Here is a 13954-nt window from a genome sequence, read left to right on the forward strand (position 1 = left end):
CAGGGGCTGGCCCCCCCCCCCCCCCGTCTCCCACCACCTCCCAGCTGCTGGCCCAGGGGCTGTCCCCACTGAGGATGACGGGTGTCCCTGTCACAGCTCCCCCAGGGCACGTGTCCCCCCACCCCCACCCCCACCCCCACCCCCCGCTGGCCTTCCTGGTGCTTCTCCCTCCACCCTTAGGCCTCAGGGCGCTCACCAGCTCTCTAGGGCATCCTGCGGCCTGAGAGGCTCAGAGAAGCAGGGGCAGGGCCTGGGGGACCTGGTAGTGTCCTGGGGGATCCCAGCGCTCAGGATGCGGAGCCTGAAAACAGGAAACGGAGACGGGTTCCAGCAGGGAGCGGGGTCACGGGCTCCCTCCTCCCCACACCCTGAACTCAGAGGGAGGGATGTAGGGGCTGGGCCAGGGGCTGGTCTCCCGAGCTGGGCACCCAAGCCACCTCTGAAGGGGAGAGGGGGAGACTCAGCCTGTCCTCAGAGAGCCAGGCCACACGAGGGTCTGTCCCAGGGCAACCCCTCCTCCCCTCCCGAACAGACCTGGCTGCTTCTGCCTGCGCCCCCAGCGAGCCCCTCCACAACTGCCCTGCAAGGGCTGCCTTCCCAGGTCCAGGGCCTGCCTCCAGGATCCGTGGTGCCGGCTTTCAGTTGACTGTCCCCGTGGGGCCTCCCGTGGCTGAGCCGCTGCGGGATCCTGAGCCTCCACACAGCTCCCTCCCCTACCCTGTTGTCACAGCACCCTCTGCCTGGGCCCCCAGCTGTCCTTGGACTGGGGCTCGGTCTGAAGGGATCCAGATTTCCCACCACCCAGCAACCCCTCTCCTGGACCCCTGTCCCCGGAGTGCCAAGCTGGGGGGGGGGCACATGCCCCACAACCCACAACAGGAAGGACCTGAGGCAGAGCAAGGGGCCCTCACAGTAGCCCCTCCTGCCAGTCACCACCTCGAAATCCAAGGTCGAGAGGAAATGGTTCACCTGGGGGCTTTAGAAGGTGGGCAGGGGACAATGAGGAGGGCTCGACCCCCCCATCCCCCGCCCATCCAGGGTTCACCTTGATAATGGCTGATCGGGGGCTGGAGGCCTGGGAAGATTCTGTTTTCTCAAAGGGCCTCAGGCTCCCAGAAGGCACCAGGGTCCCAGTGGGTCAGGAGCAGGCCTGACAGTGGGGTTGGTGCAACCAGTGGGTGGTCCGCAGAGAGGGGTGAGGTGGGAGGGGGATCCCAGCAGGAAGGGGCAGGGGCAGTGTTTGGCCTGACCAACCTCAGCCCAAAGAAATGGGGATCCCAGGCCAGACGAGGAGCCCAGAGCCCCAGCCTGGCCCCACAGCTTATCTCTGAGACTTCGTCTGGGCCCATCCCAACACCCCCAGACCCACAAGCGCCGGGGCCACCTCTCCAGGGTTTTAAATCAGACAGCGCTGGCTCCTGTCCTGCCCTCACGGAGGGCACCCCAGTCCCCCTCACTGTGGGCTCCTGGAGGCCCAGGCCTCGTGTACTGTGTGGAGAAAGGTAGGGAGCCGCCCCGCGTCTCAGGTGCGGTGGGACTCAGTCTCCCCTATGGGAGGCCGCGCTGTTCACAGGTGAGGGCATGGGCAGGAGTAAGTGCTCAGCCCAGGCCACACAGCGGGTGGGATCCAAACCCAGCCTCCGGCAGGCGCTCCCAGTGCTTCCCATCAATCCAGCCCAGAAGGGGAATCCCAGGGGCTTTGCATCTCTTTGTAAAAGTCTCAGTTATGCGGAGGGAGAGATGCCGAGGGGGCGGGGGCGGACGGGAGGAGGGGGGCTGCCGGGACGCACCAGAGCCGTGGGAACGGGATGCGCTCCCAGTCCGGAACCAGCGGAGCTTCTCTCCTCCACCTCCAGACACGAAGCAGCCGCCCCCACCGCTGGGCCCCAAGCGCCCCCAGGCCCGAGCGTGGCCTCCCCCAGCCATGCCCCAGCGGGCCTCCAGGCCCACACGCAGCCCAGCCCCAGCCCTCCTTCTGCTCAGGCGGATTCCTTGGGGGGGGGGGAGCCCCTGTCCTCCCGCTGCCCCAGCCCCCTTGGGAGGAGGGAAAGGAGTCTGGGTCTTGGGGGGGGCAGCGCTCCTGCCGGACAGGAGAGTGACCGTGTCTATAGGAGGCCGAGAATGGGAGGACCTCCCCCTGCCCAGCTCCCCTCCCCAACCTTTCTCCAGGAGGGGGTCAACAGAGGTCAGCAGCCTGTGAGCTGGGCGCTGAATCACAGCTCTCCGCCCCCCCACCAGAGGAGCTGAAAGCTGCAGAGCTGTCCCTCAGATCAAGATGGGAATTGACAGATGAAGGGCTTTGAGACCCCCCACGTGCTGGATTCACACTCACCGTCGCCCCCCCTCCCCCTTCCCCTGCCCTTGGCACTGTCATACCATTTGGGTATCAATTCCAAGAAAAGCTGTTTCTTGTTTTTTTCTGAAGAACCCCCGGGATGATCCGGGAATGGGGCCTTAGCTGCTGACACAGAGAAGGGAAGTGGGGGTGGGAGGGGGCCCAGCCCCCCACAAAACCTGATCCCTCAGAAGAACAATGGGCTGCCCGCCAGGTAGGCCTTCAAGCCAAAGGCCGGGGCTGAGACAGGACGCCTGGCTACAGCGGACCCAGCTCCCAGCCTGACCCCCACCCCTGGTGCCCCAGCCCCCTCCCCTCTCTGTCTCTCTGCCCCCTCCTGTCCCGTCAGGGAGTCCAGAGATCACAGTACTTACAGCCTGGCTGTAAGCACTTACAAGCTGTGTGACCTCATGGAGGCCCATGAGCCTCCATTCCCTCATCTGTGCAATGGGACAGCGGCCCCCACACCTCGCGGGGTACGATGGGGGTAGGAACCATTAGTGCCGGTAAGTCCCCTGGAGCAGAGCCGCAGCCCAGAAGCCGCTCCGCGGACATGTGCGGGCACAGGGACAGAAGAACCCCACCCCCGCCCAGGTTCTAGGCTCTCAGCCTCTTCTTTCTGTTTTCGTTTTGCTTCTCATCAAAGTCTCCCTGCTGGGGCGCCTGGGTGGCTCACTGGGTTAAAGCCTCTGACTTGGCTCGGGTCATGGTCCCAGGGTCCTGGGATGGAGCCCCTCATCGAGCTCTCTGCTCAGCAGGGAGCCTGCTTCCTCCTCTCTCTGCCTGGCTCTCTGCCTACTTGTGATCTCTGTCAAATAAATAAAATATTAAAAAAAAAAAAAGTCTCCCTGCTTTGGGGCAACTAGGAGGCTCAGTCAGGGAGCACCCGACTGGGCTCAGGTCATGATCTTAGGGTCCTGAGATGGAGCCCCACGTCAGGTTCACGCTCAGTGCAGAGTTGGCCTCGGTCTCCTTCTCTCTCTTCCTGTGCCCCGCTTCTCTCTCAAATAAACAATAGTCTTTAAAAAAAAAACAAAAACAAACCTCTCTGCTTTCTGCCTTTTTCATCTTCCTCCATCAGTTTCTTGGTCTGTGTCTTTCTGCCTCTCTCCTTCCTTTCCAACTGAGCCCCCCAGGGGCTCCTCTCCTTCCTTTCCTCCAGGTTGCCAGGCACAGCACAGTTGTGCAGTGTGTTCACTGCACAAGGGAAGCCACCCTCAGGCGTGCTGCATTAGTTCACCAAGCCATGTGTCTTAGCCTAGGCACGGGGGCCTGGCCCCGGATTGACCTGCCTTGTCCGTCTGTTTCTCTGTGCTTTTTTCCAAGCCTGTCTTGGCCATGGAGACAGGATCACCTAGTCCTCCTCACCCAGCAGTGAGACCCCAGTCTGCCCCCTCAGGGCTCAGTATCCGCGTGTGTGCGCAAGCGCAGAACCCCGCCTACACCCAGCCAGGCCGCCAGCACTCCAGGCTTGTCTGCCGGATGGAGGGGCAGGAAGCCTGTGTGCTCCCAGAGGCTGGCCGGGAAGGGGGCAGGGGTGAGGGGCCGGCCTTGTGTTCTCTGTGGCTCAGGAAACAGAAGCTAGAGGGTCCTCAGCCGGACCTGTTTACTCATCAGGAAACAGGGAAACCTGGGGATTCTGATTCACCGAACGTCTATCGCGTGCCTCCCAGAGGCCGGTGCCAACGCCAGGCCAGGCCCTGCCATGGCCACGGCCTACAGGAGCCCTCTGACCGCTGTCCTCAGTCACGGGGAGGCCTCGGGAAAGCGACTTGCCCAGGGCCACCGGGGGGGCCAGCAGCAATGCCAGGATTAGAATCCGCCTCAAGGGCGCCTGGGTGGCTCAGTGGGTTAAGCCGCTGCCTTCGGCTCAGGTCATGATCTTGGGGTCCTGGGATCGAGTCCCGCATAGGGCTCTCTGCTCAGCAGGGGCCTGCTTCCTTCCCTTCCCCTCTCTCTGCCTGCCTCTCTGCCTACTTGTGATCTCTGTCTGTCAAATAAATAAATAAAATCTTAAAAAAAAAAAAAAAAGAATCCGCCTCAAAGAACAAAGCACTGGGTGGAGGGGAACCCCCAGATACACAGGCCGGGGGGGGGTGACTCCCCTTCCAGACCCTCCCGTCCCACTCCCTGGCACCCCCAGATACCCTCAGAAAGCACCACTCCTCTCTGGCCACCGCTCCTGTCTGACGCCCTCTGCGGCTCCTGGGTACCCAGGAACCAGACCGGCTGGCTGGCCATCCCCCTGGGGTGCAAATACTCGCTCCCTCGGCCTGAGCACCAGCCTGCAGGCCCCCTCAGCCCAGACGAGCCCCCCAGTCCCCCCACCCAGGGCAGGCTCCAAACCAGACGGGACCAACACTTCCTCCGAGTCCAGCCAAAGGCTGAGCACCCGTGTCAGTCCTCTGGGGGCACGTGGGGCAGACCCAGGCCAAACCGTGACTCCACAGGCCCCCAGAGGAGGGACCCCGGTGTCCTGTGCGGTCTGAGGCCGGCACTGGGACTGCAGGTTCGTGCTCTGCCTCCCCCCACAGGCTGGGGCGCCCTCTGTCTGTGCCGCTCCGAGGCCACAAGTGAGCTGGGGACTCCCACCGACCACCATGGCTGTGGCACTTTCATTAAGGTTGGCCTTCTCCGTGGGAATGGGGCTCTGTGGGGCCAGGGCGCTTTTCCACCTTCCTTGGCCCTGGCCTTGGCCCTGGCCAGCACAGCCCGCAGGGATGCCTGGCCCCTGGGACGTGCCTTCACCCCGACGGGGCAGTGGCACTGGGCCCTCAAAACCGGAAACAGCTCATAAGGAGCCTCCACCCTTCGGCAGGGAAAGGCGGCTCCAGACCTGCCCTCCTGACCTCAGGCAGGCGTCCTCGGCGGGCCCCCAAGTTCCTAAGCGATGAGAGCACAGTCCGGCATGGCCCTGAGTCACCTGGGGAGGAGGGGCTGGGCCCACCGGCCGGAGCCCTGTCCTGTGCCACAGGCCTCGGGACTGGGCCCCACCCCCTGGCCATCCACACACTCCCATCCAGTCAGAGGGACCGGCCCCTGAGGCCCTATGTGGGGCAGGGGAGGCCCCATGTCCCAGAGCCTCGCACGCACTGGTCCCCTCCGGAGACCTCTGTCTGGGCACCCACGGGAGAGCTGTCCCCAGCCCCCCTGAAGGTGTGCTGCGGCTGGTTTCTGCCCACTCCCCCGCGCTCGGGAGAGTGCGCACTGTCACACTTCAGAAATACCCCAGAGAAGGGACGTCACGAGCCCCAGGTCACACAGCCAGGCCAGGGCAAAGCCGGGATGGGGACTGGGAGGGGGACTGGGGACAGCCCCCGAAGCCTGTGCTCACCCTTCCCATCTCCTCCCGTGGCCTTCCCTCTGCTCTTCCCGCGCCTCTGCCTCCAGCCCTTCTGTTCTTTCTCTCTGTCTCTGCTCTTTGCCTAAGTCCGCCCTTTCTTGCCTCTGGCTCTCGTTCGCGCTGTCACTGTCCGCTCTCCTGTTTCCGTCTCTTTCATCCCCATCTTCGTCCTCTCTCCTTCTTGGTCTCCCCTTCCTTCTGCTGGCGTCTCTAGGCCCGGCCCAGGCATGGCGCCCACACTCCCCCCTGCCGAGCTAGGACGGCGGGGCTCGGGGCTCGGACAGCCAGGCCCTCCAGTGTCCAGGGAGTCTCTTTCTCAGAGTTTCCCAGGCCACTCTGAGGAGATGCTGGGGAGCGCAGTGGTGGAGGCCCTGCCTGACTCTAGCACCCTCCCCAGCAGCTGGTGGGGGACAGGCAGACAGCAGCCCGGCGACCTCTATCTCTGCCTAGAGAGCCAGTTTCCTCTTCTGGGAAAGCCTGATAGGAATGGGGTAGGGGAGGGAACAGCGGCCAACCCTGGGCTTCACCTCCCGGTGGAGAGAGGGGGCCAGAGAGGCGAGCCTGGCCTCCCCCTGAGCTCCTCCACGAAGGGAAGGTAGCCCCAAGCCCCCGGCCACAGCGGCAAGTAGGCCGGTACCCTTCGGGGTGCTCTGGGAGCGGGAGAGGAGCTGCAGGGGACCGGCCAGGAGAGCCACCCCACACACGCTGCGCTGCCTCACACACGCACACACGGGCACTAGAGCGTGGACTGGGTGGGCGGGGGTCAGGGAAGAGCCCCCGCCACGCCATGGCCCTGCCCGGCCCAGCTGAGGCCAGGCTGAGAGCTGACCCCTTGCCCAATCCCTCCAGGGGCAGTGGCCTGGCCGAGCCTGGGAACCTCCGGCCGGCACAAGCTGTTCCCATCCCTAGGGACCGGGGTCATAGCCCAGCCCCGGGAGAGGCCGCTGATGAGAGGTCAGGACAGGAGAGTGAGGATCCCGCGTTGAAGGCAGGAGACGGGGTGGGGCTGCGGGGTGGTCCTGTAGCCCCCACCCCGGGCCTCCCGCACCCCAGCCTTGCCACCTCCTATGACCCGGCCAGCCCAAGGCTTTCTGCCCATTCAGATGCGGGAGACCTGTGGCCAACTTCTTGTGCCCCCAACTGGCGAAGCCTCGGGTGCCAGGGAGCGGCATCCCAGCAGCGGCTCACCCTCCTGCAGGGTCAAGTCTCCTGTCAGCCGCCCCCACCCCAGCAGTGACAGGAGCCCTGATCAGGCCTGCGCTCCGAGGAGACAAGCTGTCCTTTGGCTGAGCCTGCGGCGACCCCAGGGCAGGCGCGGTGCTGTGGGCGTCCCCTCTCAGAAAGACCCGCGGGGCACAGAGGACCTACATCCCGGGAAGGGGCAGAGTGGAGATTCGAACTCCTGCGTGGCCACTCACGCCTCCCCGCAGCCTAGCAGAGGACCTGGAGCCCCGCTCTCCGGCTGCACGCCACCCCCCGCCCCCACAAGTCGCTCCGGGGGGGCTCGGGAAGAGGCCTTTTCTGCATGCCACTAACTTGCTGTCCCCCCAGAGGGCCACCCCAGTGCCCTTGGCCCCTCCGCTGCCCGCACCCTCACGCAGGAGAACTCGCCGTCCGCAGCCCTTCCCCGGGGCAGGGGGGACGCGGGGCGCGCGGGGGCGCACAGTCACTCACCTGCCTTGGACCCGGGCTGTCGCCGGCCTGGGGTGGGGACCGCCGGGCGGCCGGAGGGGACGTCGGGGCGGCGGGACGGCGGGGAGGCGGGGCGCGCGGCCCGCGGGGCGGGGCGGGGCAGGAAGGGGGCGGGCCCCGCGAGGCAGGAAGTGTGGAGGGGGCGCCCGGGCGGGCGCCCGGGCTGGGGGAGCGCGGGAGGGGGGCTGAGGGCTCCCGGGGAGGGAGATGCCGGGGGAGGGAGGCGCTGGGGGCTCCGGGGGGGCCCGGGGCTGGGGGCGCCGGGGAGGGGGCTAGGGACGGCGGGAGGGGGGGAGGCGTTGGGACGGTGGGGGCGCCGCGAGCTGGAGGGAGCGGTGCTGGGGTGGCGGCCTGCCCTGGAGCGGAGCGGGGGGCCCGGGACCGGGACCCTCGTGGTTCCCCAGCAGCCGCAGGGCCCCGGCTTGCTCCGCCTCCCGCGCCTCAGCCTTCCGGGCCGCAAAGTGGGCCCGCGCCGGGAGCCAAAGAGCCGGTCTGCGGCGGGCACCTCCCCGGCGGCCCGGCGACCGCGCGACCTGAGGCGGGCCACGGCCCAGGGTCGCCTCCTCCGCTCCGGCCAGAGGAGCCCGGGGGGCGCGCCGCGACCTGGGCCCGACCTCCGCCGGCGCCACCTGGCGGCCACAGCGCGCTCCCGCGCCGCCCTCTTCGAAGGCCGGGGACACCTTGGTGACCCGGCCGGCTCGCTCGCCCCCTCGCTAGCCCTCGGCGTGGACCGCGTCCGCGAATCCTTAGCGCGAGCTCGGTGCGTCCCAGGAAGAGGCGGCTGTGCCCGCGGCCGCGCAGCGTTCGGGCCGTGGTCTGCGCTCCCGCCCCGGGTTGCACCGCCTGCCCCCCAAAAGCCACCATGGTTCGGAAAGAGCAAGGCCGGACACCCTCGGAGATTTCTCGAATCAGCTTTACTGAGGCATGACTGACAATAAAACACGTATCCACTTAAAAATGTACTGTTCGGGGCGCCTAGGGAGCTCAGTGGGTGAAGCCTCTGCCTTCAGCTCAGGTCAGGATCTCAGGGTCCTGGGATCCAGCCCCGCTTCCGGCTCTCTGCTCCGCAAAGAGTCTGCTTCTCCCTCTCCCGCTCCCCCTGCTTGTGCTCCCTCTCTTGCTGTCTCTGTCAGATAAATAAAATCTTTTAAAAAAATTTTAATTATGCCAAAATCTATGTAATATATGTAACAAAAAATCTATGTAACAAAATTTATCACTTTAACCATTTTAACAAGTTATTTTTTTTAAAGATTTTATTTATTTGACAGACAGATTACAAGCAGGCAGAGAGGCAGGCAGAGAGAGGAGGAAGCAGGCTCCCCGCTGAGCAGAGAGCCCGATGCAGGACTCGATCCCAGGACCCTGAGATCATGACCTGAGCCGAAGGCAGCGGCTTAACCCCCTGAGCCCCCCAGGCGCCCCGACTTTAACCATTTTAAAGAGCGCAGTTCGGTGGCATAAGTACCTCCACCCCGTGCAACCACCATCCATCTCCATAACGTTTCCATCACCCCAAACTCGAACTCTGTCTCCAGGAAACAGCAGCGCCCCACTCCTCCTCCTCCTCCTCGTCCCCGTCCCCGTCCCCGCCCCCACTCCTGTCTGTCCCTCTTTCTGTGTCCATGGATTCTACTACTCCCGGTGGCAGAAGTGGACTCCCAGTGTTTGTGGTTTTGGCTGGCGCGTTCACTTGGTGTGGTGTCTTAGTTTGATGAACTTGGACCAGTGGGTGACCCTGTGTATCCTCCACTTCAGAGTAGCTTTTCAAAAGTAAGCTCCGCCGCGAAGCGGGGCTCCACGTCGCCACCCCGAGGCCGGGTTGCGCGCGCCACGGACCCAGCGGGCCGGACGCCTCAGTCCCATGATTTCCACAAAACCTCCCGGCCCCGCCAGGCGCCTGGGTGGCTCCGCCCGGCCTCTGACTCCTGATTTCCACGCAGGCCGGCCCGGCGCGGGGGGCTGGAGCCCGCGTCCGCCGTGAGTCTGCTCCGGAGTCTCTCTCCCTCCACCCCCCGCCCCGCGTTCTCGCTCTAAAATAAATATATTTTCAAGATTTGTGTATTCATTTGACAGAGAGAGTGAGTGAGAGGGGGAATGAGAGGGGAGAAGCGGAGTCCGCACGGAGCCGGGAGCCCGCCGTGGGGCTCGATCCCAGGCCTCCAGGATCACGACCCGAGCCAAAGGCGGTCGCCCAACCCACCGCGCCACGCAAGCGGCCCAAGAAAGATTTTATTTATTCATTTGACAGACTGCGAGAGGCAGCACAAGCAGGGGAGAGGCGGAGGGGGAAGCAGGCTCCCCGCCGAGCAGGGAGCCGGACGGGGGGCTCGATCCCCGGACTGCGGGATCGCGGCCCGAGGCGGAGGCAGACGCCCAACCACCGAGCCCCCGGCGCCCCCACAATAAATAAATCTAATTAGTTTTCCGCGCCGTCGAACTCCCGGTGACCTTCGCACGTCGAGCCGCAGCCCCGCCCCCCGCGCGCGACCGCCCCGCCCCGCCCTGCAGCCGCGGAACCGGGGGTCGCGGGGTCCGCGCGGCCGGCCTGTGCGCTGCTCGCTCGCGGCGGGCTTCGCTCCCCGCAGGCGCCTGGGGGGTCACCGAGGCCCGCCGCACCGCCTCCCGCTGGCCGCGCGGGAAGCCGCTCGGAACGTCTGCGCCCGAGTCCGCCCGGACGCGCTGCCCCGGTCCCCCGCGAGCGGCCCCGCGTGCGGCTCGAACCCGGGGCCCCGCGACGGGCAGGCACGCGCTCCGAGCCCGCCAGGCGCCCCTGCCCCGCGGCTCCTTCGGGGGGGTCTGTGGGCTTGCCCGGGACGAACCCGAGCGGCGTCCCGGCTTCCGGTCCGGGGTCAAAGCCGTGTGTGGCGCCCGGACTCCGCCCGAGAGGCTCCTGCCCGCGCGAGACGGGCGAGCGCGGAGCGCGGGGCCGGCTCCGGAGCGCGAGGAGCGGCGCGGGACGCGTCTGCGGCTGGCGGACCGGAGGGCTCCAGCAGGGGGCAGCAGAGACCGACGCACGGCTCCGTCCGGAGGCCCAAGACCATAGAGGAGGAGCTTCCCTGAGGCCAGAGGGGCCTGGAAAGGCTCCCGATGCACCGCCTCCTAGGGGCCAGGGGGGGACCTGCGCTCCGCTCGGACCTGAGCCCGCCTTCCCCGCCCTCCAGGTTCGGTTCGGCGCCCTGGCGCGCTCTCTGGGACCCTGTCCGGCCTCTCCCTCCTTCCCCACCCGCGCGTGTGAACCTTAAACTTGCCTCATCGAGCCCGTGTTCCTTTTTTGTTTTCCCCCAAAAAGCTTTTAAAATGCATTCATTTGGGGGCGACTGAGCGAGAGCGTGAGCAGGGGGAGCCGCGGAGGGGGAGGCAGAGGGAGAGGCGGGCTCGCCGCGGAGCAGGGACTCTGGGGGTTTCGGGGACGGGGACCGGCCGAGACCGCCCGCGGGATCCGGAGCCGGCGCGGGGTCGGAGCCCCTGAGCCTCCAAGCCCCGGGGCCGCCTGCGCCTCAGCTTCTGGGCCCAGCCCTGCGGCCGGGCCGATGGACCTCCTCCTGCCTCCCGAGAGCGGACAAGGGGTCCAAGGCCCGCGTTCTTTTTTCTTTTCTTTTTCTTCTTTTCAGTCTCTGTACCCCGCATGGGGCGTGAACCCACAACCCGGGCTCCAGCGCCCGCCTCCTCCATTCTTCCGTTCAACAAGCCGGCTCTTGCGCTTGGGCCCAGGACGCAGAGGAGACGACGCTGACGATGATGGTGGCGGCCGCTTTTATGGGACAGACCCTACTGACAACCCGGCACTCGTCTAGAACCTTGCATTAGCCGAGAAGTCAAGTCCCCGGTTCTCAAGAGCCCACGTGCTAGTTGCGACGCGATTGTTCGTTCATTCGTGGACCGAAGGTTTGTAGAGCCGCTACTGTTGCATGGCATGGGGACGACGGCTGTGAACAAAGCAGAGCAAAGCCTCTGCCTGGACGTGGACGGAAAGATGGAGCTTGCGGCCTAACTGTGGGGCTGGTGGGGAGAAGACAAATCCGTAAAATCGTGATGCGTCCCGTGACCTCTGTGCTGTCACAAACAGGCTGTCGACGCAGGAGAGGGGGATGGAGTGCTGGGGGTCCTGGTTTTAGAAAGGGGGTCAGGGAAGCCCTCGCTGAACAGGGAACCTCCAGGGGAGGACCTAGAGGAGAGGAAGAGGGACCACACAGCTCTCCGCAGGGAGGGCGTTCCAGGCCACAGAGGCGCTGAGGCCAGAGCACGTGCCAGGTGCAGAGACCAGCGAGGAGACTGGGACCGTGTGCTGTCGGGGGAGTGGAGGGCTCGGATCCCACGGGGCCCTGTCAGCTGTGCTAGGGCGGCTGGAGTGTCTAGGAAATGGGGAGCCTCGAGGGGATTTTGGACAGAAGAGGGTCACGCTCCTGTTCTAGCTTTAAAAGAGTGACCGTGCGTTGTGGGAGCACAGTGGAAGCAGGGACAGTGGGAGGAGGCCACCGCACCGATGGGGGACGCAGAGTGGGGGTGCTCATCCCTCTGGGAGGGGAAGGCCTTGCGGAGGAGCCCTAGAGGCGGCTGTGTCCAGGGAGTCGGAGAGGGCTGGAGAGAGGGTCCTGATGTGGCGGCCAGCGGTGCAGCAGGCTGGGCTCTGGGCCCCCCGAGCACACAGCTCATCTCAGCAGGCTGGGTGCCCCACACGGCCCAGATGCACAGACAGATGGAGGGAGGGGCCCCTGGCCCCAAACAACCCACGTGGTGGCCAGCACAGGTAGGACAGGGGCAGGCAGAGAGAGCCTCAAGGGAAAACCCAGGGGCATCTGGGTGGTTCAGTGGGTTAAGCTTCTGCCTTTGGCTCAGGTCATGATCTCAGGGTCCTGGGATCGAGCCCCGCATCAGGCTTTCTGCTCATCGGGGAGCCTGCTTCCTCCTCTCTCTCTGCCTGCCTCTCTGCCTGCTTGTGATCTCTCTGTGTTGAATAAAAAAATAAAATCTTAAAAAAAAGAAGAAAAGGAAAGCTCAGAAGGTCAGAGCCTCCTCGCTGCTCCCCAAGCCTGTCTCCGCGCTTGGCCGCGATGCTGAAGACGCTGGCCGGCGCAGCCCACCCACAGGGCTCGTGCCCACCCGGCCCCTCCCTTACCCTCCTGGGTCTTCAGGTGTGGGCAAGGGACCCTGGAAAAGGAGCTACAAGCCTGGTTGCCCACCTTCTCGCCTGGCGTCCCTGTCCCTGCCCTGCCGGCCCCCACCACCTCACCCCTCCCAGCCCTGCCCACTCCAGTTCCCGTCCCTCACCCCCCCCACTGGAGCTGTAATCACAGCTCAGCCCAGACCCCCTCCTGTGAATAATTGGGGCTGATTTAGGGGCTATCAGGGGAGAGAGGGGGGGCTAATGGAATTGGTGGGGGGCCGCCCTGGTGATGAGAGAGGTATGAGAGGCAATTAGCAGGGCCGGCAGCCTCAGGAATCACCTAATGCACTGGCCGGCAGTAAGGGCGCGGGAGGGCTTAGGGGGTGGACTTGGACTTGGGGAGGGATCCTGGCCCTCCATCAGGATGCCCGCAGGAGGTCGGAGGACAGATAGCAGGAGGAACTTCCACTAAGCAAGGACAAGGGAGGGGCACTATGGAGAGGGAGAGAGGCTGACGGCATGAGTCCAGGGCTCCTGGTGCCCCCCAGACCCTCACTCTCAGTGTGCGTGTGGACACACACACACACACACACACACTGCCCCAGCTGAACGCTATCCCTCGCTGGGGACCAGCTCCTGATTAATACCAACATTAGCCCTGAATGCCCCCCCCCCCCCCCCGCCTCGCTGTCATTAATTACCTCCTCTCCCAGCCCAGCGCAGGGGAAGCCAGTTCCTCTGGGGCAGAAGGAATGAGTCTGACCCCCGGCCCAACCAGCCGCTCCCTCTCCCTCCTCCGGGCTTCCGAGGGTAAAGGGAAGAAGAGAGGCAGGAAGGCGTCCCGAGGAAGGAAGGAAGGGAGGGCGAGCGTCCTGGCCCCAGCACACCACACCTGTGCCAGCGCCCACCCCCCGGGGGCCGGCCCAGGGCGGCAAAGCCTGGGCGAGGCGGGCAGCCAGACCCCGGAGCCGCTTCCCCCGCTCCCATCCTTCCTGATTCCACCTGGAGAAGAGGAGCGAGCACAGCTGTGTGCGGAGAACGAAATCCACGCACACCTCCTCCCAGAGACTGTCCCACGTGAACCCCAAACCAGACACACGGGGGGTGAGACGGGGCTGACAGGCTCCCCCGTGGGGCACCACCCAGCACCACGCCAGCGGCACCTGGTTCCCAGGAGCAGGGGAGGCTGCCCGGATCCAGGCAGCAAGGTGTCCCGGAACATCCCAGTGTTCGTGGAGGGGGCCTGGCCTCCGCCATGGGACCCCGACTGGCCTGTCCTTGAGCTTCAGAGAGGGCCCTGTCTCCTGCTCTCTGGGCGGCCCCCTTGAATCTCTCCAGCTCAACTTCGCCACCCCCCCGTCGCTCTTTTTCTCTCTGCGTCACACTCGCATGCAAGCAAAGCCCGTGTCGCCCAGTCTGCTCCTGGCCCTCAGTCGTCTCCTCCGCACAGTCCTACACTGTGTCTCTACGAGTCTCC

General features: G+C 65.4%; 1 protein-coding gene and 1 long non-coding RNA gene across 6 annotated transcripts in view; one reads left to right on the forward strand and one right to left on the reverse strand.

Moving 5' to 3' along the window:
• PEAR1 (platelet endothelial aggregation receptor 1) overlaps positions 1 to 7440 on the reverse strand; it is a 19064-nt gene extending 11624 nt beyond the window's left edge. For 2 of the 5 annotated variants that reach the window (XM_059413618.1, XM_059413614.1), the window contains exons 1-2: positions 7353 to 7440; positions 197 to 301 (exon numbers count right to left, since the gene is read on the reverse strand). The gene's annotated coding sequence lies outside the window, so the exon portion shown is untranslated. Of the gene's footprint in view, positions 1 to 196; positions 302 to 6792; positions 6814 to 6866; positions 6960 to 7352 lie in introns of those variants that run through there. The other 3 variants (XM_059413615.1, XM_059413616.1, XM_059413617.1) reach the window with 3 other exon arrangements.
• A 2661-nt stretch (positions 7441 to 10101) lies between these two features.
• On the forward strand, positions 10102 to 11406 carry LOC132026268 (uncharacterized). The gene is made up of 2 exons (XR_009406841.1): positions 10102 to 10534; positions 10985 to 11406. It is a non-coding gene; the product is annotated as an uncharacterized LOC132026268 (long non-coding RNA).
• Positions 11407 to 13954: the final 2548 nt, after the last annotated feature.

This window comes from Mustela nigripes, chromosome 10 (genome assembly GCF_022355385.1).
Source record: "Mustela nigripes isolate SB6536 chromosome 10, MUSNIG.SB6536, whole genome shotgun sequence".
Lineage (NCBI taxonomy): Eukaryota > Metazoa > Chordata > Mammalia > Carnivora > Mustelidae > Mustela > Mustela nigripes.